The sequence below is a fragment of the Lathyrus oleraceus genome, chromosome 2 (genome assembly GCF_024323335.1).
Source record: "Lathyrus oleraceus cultivar Zhongwan6 chromosome 2, CAAS_Psat_ZW6_1.0, whole genome shotgun sequence".
Lineage (NCBI taxonomy): Eukaryota > Viridiplantae > Streptophyta > Magnoliopsida > Fabales > Fabaceae > Lathyrus > Lathyrus oleraceus.
The window spans coordinates 473764875-473773640 of NC_066580.1; positions in this window are offsets into that span (position 1 = coordinate 473764875).

Consider the following 8766-nt stretch of genomic DNA (forward strand, 5'->3'; position numbering starts at 1 on the left):
GAAAAAAGATAACTTAACAAGTTATCTCAAGAACCTAAACATTCACCATATATATCAACAGAGAACACATTAACAGAGGACATTTTTGAGAATCCAGGAAGAAATTAAAAAATAATCTTTAAACATTTTAACACATAACATTCAAAGAAACCAAGACAGCAAACAACAACAACATTCAAAACAAAAAATAGAGAAAGACAAAGAGCATAAAAAGGAAGAAGGGAGGACTCATCTTAAACGGTGGGGGGACGTCCCCGACGTTTAACTCCAACCAAGTAAAATTTCCGTTCTCATTTAAATCGTTTGTATCATCATCTTCGTCTTTCCACACTGATTGAAACCCCTCTATTAATTTCTTCAAAGCGCGTCTGTAGGGGTTTAAATCTCAAAGTTTAGGGTTAGGGTTTCGACGGATAATGGTTGGTATTTAGGATAGAATGAACTATTAATTATTTAATTAATTAATCATATTATTATTAATTATATTTATAATTTAGATAATTTCTTATTTTTGTGGAATGTGTGTGCATTATTATTTTGTACCTGCTCATTTGTATCAAATCTTGAATGCATATGTATGGTGTGTTATAACTGTGACGAGATTATGTCGATTTAACCGATTTAAAATCATTCGAACCAATTTCAAAAATAAATCACATATTTCTCGATTCAAAGTCGAGCCCATTTTCAAAACACCTTTGTAAGTCGATTACTTGTAAAAGTATCGCCATCAACCTCACATGACTTACTCTTGGGCCTTCTTACAATGAGACCTATTCGGTTTTAATTAATTGATTAGATGAACTATTCACTAAATAAATTCAATTCATTCATAAAATACAAATTTAAAACCTCGATCCAACATCGAGTATTCTTTATTAAGAATTAAAATACCTAATCACAATCAAATACTGTTTCACTTAGGAATAAAAGAGGAAATGGTTTTGAGTTTTCAACTCCTCTCCTCGATTATTTAAACACTAACTCTTGTACTCGATTAATCGAACAATCGTCATTTCTAATCCACCTAAGCACAGATAAATCAAATTCTTTTACGATAATAATTAAAAAGGGAGATGACTTTGAGTCTTCAAATTTTCTCCTCGATTATTTGAGTATAAGTTCTCTTACTTGGTTAGTCAAATAATTTTCGTTCCTTTACAAATCTCCAAACCCCGATTAAATCAAAATATTTTCACAGTAAGCTAAATGAAAAAGGGAGTTGACTTTGAGTTTTCAACTTCACTCCTCAGTTGGTCGAATACGAGTTCTCTTACTCGGTCAGTCGAACAATTGTCATTTTTCTGCAAACATACAACTTAATCAAATCTTTTTCTTAACAAACTATACGAAAAGGGAGATGGTCTTGAGTCTTCAATTCCTCTTCTCAAATGCTTGGATATGAGTTGTCTTATTCATCCATTCGAGCACTTGTCGTTTATTCTAAAATACGTCAACCATACATAAATCTATTTTCATAATCACTCAGATGAAAAAGAAAGCGGTCTAGAGTCTTCTATTCCCTTTTTCGATTATTAGGATACGAGTTATCTTACTCAACTGTCAGAGTAATCGTCATCCATTTAAAATACCTCAACTATTATCAAACTTCTTTTACAATTAAGGATAAAAAGGGAGATGTCTAGAGCTTTCGATTCCTCTCCTCGACTATTAGGATATGAGTTGTCTTACTCGACTATCTGAGTAATCATCATCCAACAAAAAGTATCTTAACACATCAAATCTATCTGTCCTCGCCCTCGTGCGATCAAAACCAATCAACCAAAACATCCAATATATTAATTCAACTTGTCACCTACCGTGTGACCGAAACTCTTTTCAGAAAGAACACCATTTAATCCTTTCTAATGTGCATAACAAACTAGTGCTTAAGCCTCCATTGAGAGTAGACAAGCCAACGTTTGGTCTTTAAGATGCGATCTAAAATTGTTCATTAAAAAACACCAACCAACCGTAGTTCCCCGAACTACGAATGCTCTGACTTCCTTATTGCACTATAAGGATACGTAGGCACGAGATTGCGAGATCTTGGCGAGCACACTAATAAAAAACCTCCCCTTTCCCTTGCTGAGGTTCCCATCAATTTCTATTTTTAATATATTTATAACCCGAAGATAACAAACAAACATAAATTAACACACAAAATGCAAATTAGAACTAAAAGGTTCCCGTTGAGTACAACTGACGTAAGGGGTGCTAATACCTTCCCCTTACGTAATCCACTCCCGAACCCGAATATGATTGCGACGACCATTATTCTATTTTTCAAAGGTTTTATCGATATTTCCCTATTCCTTCATTGGGATAAATAAAGTTCGGTGGCGACTCTGTTCGAACATAATTTTTTCCGCGACCATCGTGAGGGATCGTATTTTTCGAGATGCGACATACCCCTGCATAAATCAGAAGCAAATCAGAAATGGCAAAATTGAGTCCTCACAACATTGTAGAAGGAAATCTATCCATGACAATCCATGGCCCTAACATAATTATGAGAGCTCATCCTTTTCTAGTTAACCAACATAGTTGATTTAAATCAATTGACAAACCATCAAGCTCTACCACTGGCATTTCATCCTAACAAGTTCTAATTCCTTCTAAGCCATAGTCCAATTCATTTTAATTGTAAACATGGTTACAAACATGGCTCGGTGACATTTCAATGGCCATGACAGTTGGAGCATCTTATTAGCAATTCACACTAACAAAGGCAATGAGCATCACCTAACAACAAGTTCCAATTTTTATCAACACTTTAACAATTCAACATTCAATGACACTAACAGTTAATAGTTCAACAAGGAATTAACTTTTTTTCCCTCTTAATTAAATTGAGCTAATTCACATAACTAGTCAGGGTTTGGATAACTAACCTAAATTAGTTCAACTAACAACTAACCTCATAATAGAATTTAATTGAACCTGCCCTAGTTTCCCTCAAACCAACCTAGCATGCCCCATTCTGTTAAAAATGAATCCCTATAAGAATTCATATTTTCCAATCACTGAACAGAGATCACAATTCCAATTTTTGCTCTCACTTTGTTGCTCAATCAATATCTCTCCCTCTTTCACTCAGAGCTCTCCTCAAAACTAAATTGAAGCTTCGCATTGAAGCTTCAAGAAGAGTGAGCTTGACCATTATATCTCTCTCATCTCAACCGTGCCACATAAATTCAGAAGAAGAAGAATTGATTGGAAGAAGAAGTGAAAGCATAAGGAAAAAGATACAAGGTCGTACCTATTGATCAAGTGATTTCCCGCCGTTCAACTCGTCTTCTCCGATTCAACTTTTCACCGGAGTGATCCTAAACTTCGGAGGTAGGTCCTTCCTTACCCTCTCAATGCTCCCATGTTATCATTTTGAAGCTTAACCTGAGGCGACCTAAAACTTTAAAAGTTAAGGCGCTGAGTCTTGAGCATCGCTGTGTAATTTGTGTTTGAGCCTCTAGAGTTCTTGAATTATAGAATTCAATTCATGGTGATGGAGATAGCTTTGCTTGAAATTGAAAGCAAATTCGGTTTGAGGAGGGGAAGACGATCCTGTTGAGGTATCCGACGTGTGTTTTGGTGGCCACCGCCGTCGGAAGTGATTTCTGGCGTGGTGGCCTGCGGTGGTCCGTGACGGCCTTTTATCGGAGAAGGTGGTCAGCGAGGGTGCACAGCTGAAGGCAATTCGAATTTAATTGAGAGGGTGCATATGGACTCTCTTTTGGTTCAGGCAATGACTGGTTTCTCTGGGCTTACACTTTGGGCCCAACCAACATTTTCCTTCAGCATCACCCCAGCGAATCCATTCACCCATATTGTTGTACACCTTGGACTTTTTTTATTTGTTTGCAGAAAAGTTATGGGCCTAAGGCCCCTTCGTTGAACACACTTGCCATTCCAGAATTTGCACCCCCTTTGTTATTTGGTTAATGCCATTTTAATTCTAATTTTAGCTTAATTGAGATTATTGTTTTTTGATCATGTTTAATTAGGTTATTTAAATTTTTTTATTAGGTTCTTAGAAATTTAATTAGACTTTTAGGAGTTAATTAGAATTTAGGAAATTAGTTTAATTTAATTAGAGCAAATTAGGATTAATTAGTTTCTAATTGTTTTTTTAGAATTTAGTTTAGTTTCTAACAATTAGGTTAAAATCAATTTTAGGACTTAATCAAGTTTTAGATTCTAGTTAGAATTTTAAATAGAATTTAATTTTTGTTCCTAATTGATATTCCATGTGGAATGACCATTTTATCCTTAGGGGTTATTTTTGTCATTTTAGGCATAAATGCATGTTCCTTTAGGACTAAAATTTTGACTTAGAATATTAGCTAGTTTAATCAATTTGTTCATGGAATATCTGACTCACATGACATGCTCCCTTGGGAATAGCTTGCGAATAATTTTAACCCTTAGATTAGGCTAATCACAATTTTCAAGTTAATTCAAACCCTTAGTTTCAAGTTGATCAAAATCAATTTTGATCAACTAAATCCTTTGATGTATAATCTCACAGTCCAATCAAGTGATCAAAAGTCCCTTGATCACTTGATATGACTAATTCTAATGTTGTGGATCTCCAAGCTTCAAGTCCAGACTCTCATGCAAGGCATCCCAGTCAAATCAAGCATCGAATTATACAAGATACATCAAAGGTCAACACTTGGCAATCACAATTCAAATTGTATGCCATGAGCCTTAAGTAATGAGGAATGATGAGACAGAGTTTCTCCTATCCTTGTCTAGAGTGACTTTGTGTACAGGGTGTAGGCCCTAGCTATTCAAAGTATTCTCCTTCATTCATAGAGTTTAATACAATGTGAATCAAACAAAGTACCAAGTCTTCTTCACATAAAACAACATCAACTTAAGGATCAACAATGGGGACTCTTCCCCAACAACTTGTCAGTTATGATAAAAAACACATGCCATGAGCCTTAAGTAATGAGGAATGATGAGACAGAGTTTCTCCTACCCTTGTCTAGAGTGACTTTAAGTACGGGGCATAGGCCCTAGCTATTCATAGCATTCGCCCTCATTCGTAGACTTTAGTGTGCTTCTTATCAAACAACTGTTAAACACTCTCCATATTCCATTATCAATCAATAATTTCTTTGCCTCAATCATCCTGCTGCCAACCTTAATGGGTTGAACTACGAAAGCTTCGACTTTCTCATCGCACAATGAGAATACGTAGGCAGGAGAGTTCAGATTCTCCACGAGCTACCTTATTTATTAATCCTACCTTATTTATTGATCATATACTATTCATTTATTCCTTCGATCAATACCATCTTTTGAGATCAAATATATTTTTCCTTTAGATTCCATAATCAATGCCTTCCTTTGAACCGAGAGATGTTTGTCTTGATGTCAAACACTTAATTCTCTGTTATTTGGTTGGAATCATAATTCTTTAGATTGTGGACACTTTGTATACTTAAATATTGTACTGTTTGTGAATTTATTTTTTAATGATGAAAACTGTTTTTTTATGGGAAAAATAAAAAATTAATGATGGAATGAGTGAGTTCTATTTTACTATTTGAGTATGTAAGTTGAATTATGGTTAAGGTGGATTCTTTTCACTGGATGTATTTTTATGAAACAAACTTTTTTTTCTTCCTTGTTATATGAATTTAATATATTTTTTGTAGTGACAATTTAATATATTTTATTAAGAATTTATAAGATAATATTGAATATAGTAGTAGTGACAATAATATATGTTAACCCCCGTAAGATAGTAAGATATATACTAATAATTGAGTGAAAAAAAGGTCATCTTTTAATCAACAAATAAGACCAAACATACCTAGTTTATTGAAGAGAACACTACTATAAAATATATTTATCGTAACATATTATTACTTCGGCTAATCAACCAACCAAAGTAATAGCTCTTATTTATGTGTTTGCATTTTATTTATTATTTAAGACACATTTCACTATGGTCCATACTTATAACCGTGGTGATATGTTAAGGCTTACGGACTTCGAATCCCAGCACTAACGATTTTTCTTTTTTTGGGTTATAAAATGGTTATGTCACGTTAATCTTATATTTATATTAAAAATATAAGACTTTTCACCACTATCTAAAATAGAAACCGCTGTGAAATGTACATACATTTCATCACAGTCCATTTTATCAACCATGGTGAAAAGTATAAGCTATATTTAAGAGAATGTTATGTCGTTCACGAGAGAACAACCGTTTTTCTCATAAAAGATCATAACATCTCTCTCACACCTTATCCTAATTTCCATGAATGTTTGCATACCATTTCTTCACAAAACTCCAATGATTATTCTTCAACTCTTATGGATTAAGGAAATGTGTTACACAAAACTCATGTCTTTTGCTTCCTCTTCACATTTTAGCTATGTGAGAAGTTTATACATTTTATGTTATGAGTTGTGATATTTTTGATGTTTTGACGTTTCGCTTTGTATGTTGTTGATGCTTTTGTTTTTGTTGATAAAAGTTGTATGTTATTGTTAATGTGTGTTGTTGTTGATAAAAGTTGTACCTTGTAGTTAAGGTATATTTTTGTTGATAAAAGTTGTATGTTGTTGATGATTTTGTTTTTGTTGATAAAAGTTGTATGTTATTGTTAAAGGTAAGTTATTGTGAATGTTGTATCGTTAATGTTTGTTAAAGTAATGCGTTGTAAATGTTTGTGTCATATTTGATGTTTTTGTTATTTTTATGATATACCTTGTAAATTGCAGTTTTCATTACGTTAAATCAACATGTCATAGAAGATGATTTTATTATGTCATATGTGGTTTGAATGTTTTATCAATTCGTCACTAACTAAATAACCTTTCTAATTGAATAAAAACTAATAATATAAAAATTCAGTTATGTTAGAAAGCAACTTACATTGATCGATTTTTATGAGCTTTCTTCCTTTCATTCGACCTATCTCCCTCTTTGAGAGTTATAATTTGGTTTAATTCTTATATATCTTGAATCAACACTTAATTATTTACTAGCTCAATGGACTAGTAGAGAATGAAGTGTTGGTTGAAGAGTTACATGCTTTGAGCCTAATTCTAACCCTCAAAAAGCGAGATACAAAGAATGAAAGGAAGAAAGCTAGAAAAATATTGATTATTGTAACTTGTTATTCTAACATAACTTAATTTGCCAAATTATTAATTTATAGGTCAGATTGAAATGTTAAATATTTAGTGAGCAGTTTGTGAAATAAGCATTCCACATAAGTTATAATAAACTCAAATGAACATATCATCACGGTTGAAAGATACAACTGTAGTGAAAAGTTATGCATTAGGTCTTTTACTACGGTTGGAAGGACATACCATGATGAAAAATTGAGAAATCTCACAAAACTCTAGAGCTAAGTATCAAACCTTTAACCTTCACATTTTAATTCGTTTGCTTTATACAATTGTACACGACTATAAAAAACATATTTTACCTCGGGCGCGAAGGAGATTTTACCTCAGTTACACAAGCGATGTAACGAATGCGTCATGAAAACTTGTCATTTTACCCCTCAATTTCTGATTAATCGAGAGGATAGTTAAAATGGTCATTAGTTCGATCTTCAATAAGAATATTTTTATATCTTCAAACCTAGTGCTACATACCTCTCTGTTTCAGTCAAAAACCGAAGGCATATATTATATATATATATATATATAATATATATATATATAATATATATATATATATATATATATATTATATATATATATATATATATATATATATATATATATTACATTGTTTACACAAAATATTAAATTACATCGTTTATAAATATCCATTTTTTTATTAAAATACAAAATTTCTTTTGTTACATTATTTTGGTTTCAATCTACAAGTACAAATTTTTGACAAATCTGATTTATCTTCACCGGTGTTATTCTTAGAGAAAAACAAATCCAGATTTTATTGCATACCCATTTTTTTCAAGTTCAATGGTTTTGCACACTTTCAATTTCTGATTTAACATAAAATAGGTTAGAGACGTAATTTAAAATTTCAATTAAAAGATAAGATATTATGCAAGAACAACAACCTAGAAACAATTATTTTTCTAGACTTGCAATCCATCCCAGAGATTTGTTCCACGTTTCTAATTGCTTTTCATGGAAAATGCTTTCATTATCAATATTTGAGTTTTATAAGATAACGTTTAAGATATGATATATAATGGTGGTGTCCACATTCTTATTGGATGTAGAAGATTTTGTGTGGATTGATATGTTGGCAATATGATGAGCATCGTCATTGTATGAATGTAGGGCAAATATTCGTTGCAGATAAATAGAGAAATTATACCCCTCGGTTCTTTTATAAAACTAAGGAAAAATGTTATTTCTTTTTTAATTAAAAAATAAAATAAAACAAAGATTTTTCCTCAATTTTATAAAAGAACCGAGGTAATATATCCTTTTTCAATCTTTTACCATTCACTACTTTCTTTTATGTTGCAATATTCAAACAAAAGACTATATTCAAAATAAAATTTTCAAGATCTTGTATTGTGAAACAACAACATGGCTTGCAATTTAAAGTATGTTTACGAATAAATTTATCAATATTATCAATCGAAAAAAGCAATAAATTATGAAGTGCTTTCTTTGTTTGACAACATATGAAGGTTGCCAAAATATAACAATGGTGTTGCAAAAGGTGGAAACAACTACACAACAACAAAAACACCATTATGTGAGATAGATTGCAAGAGCAGAAAAAATATTTTGTTCAAGGTT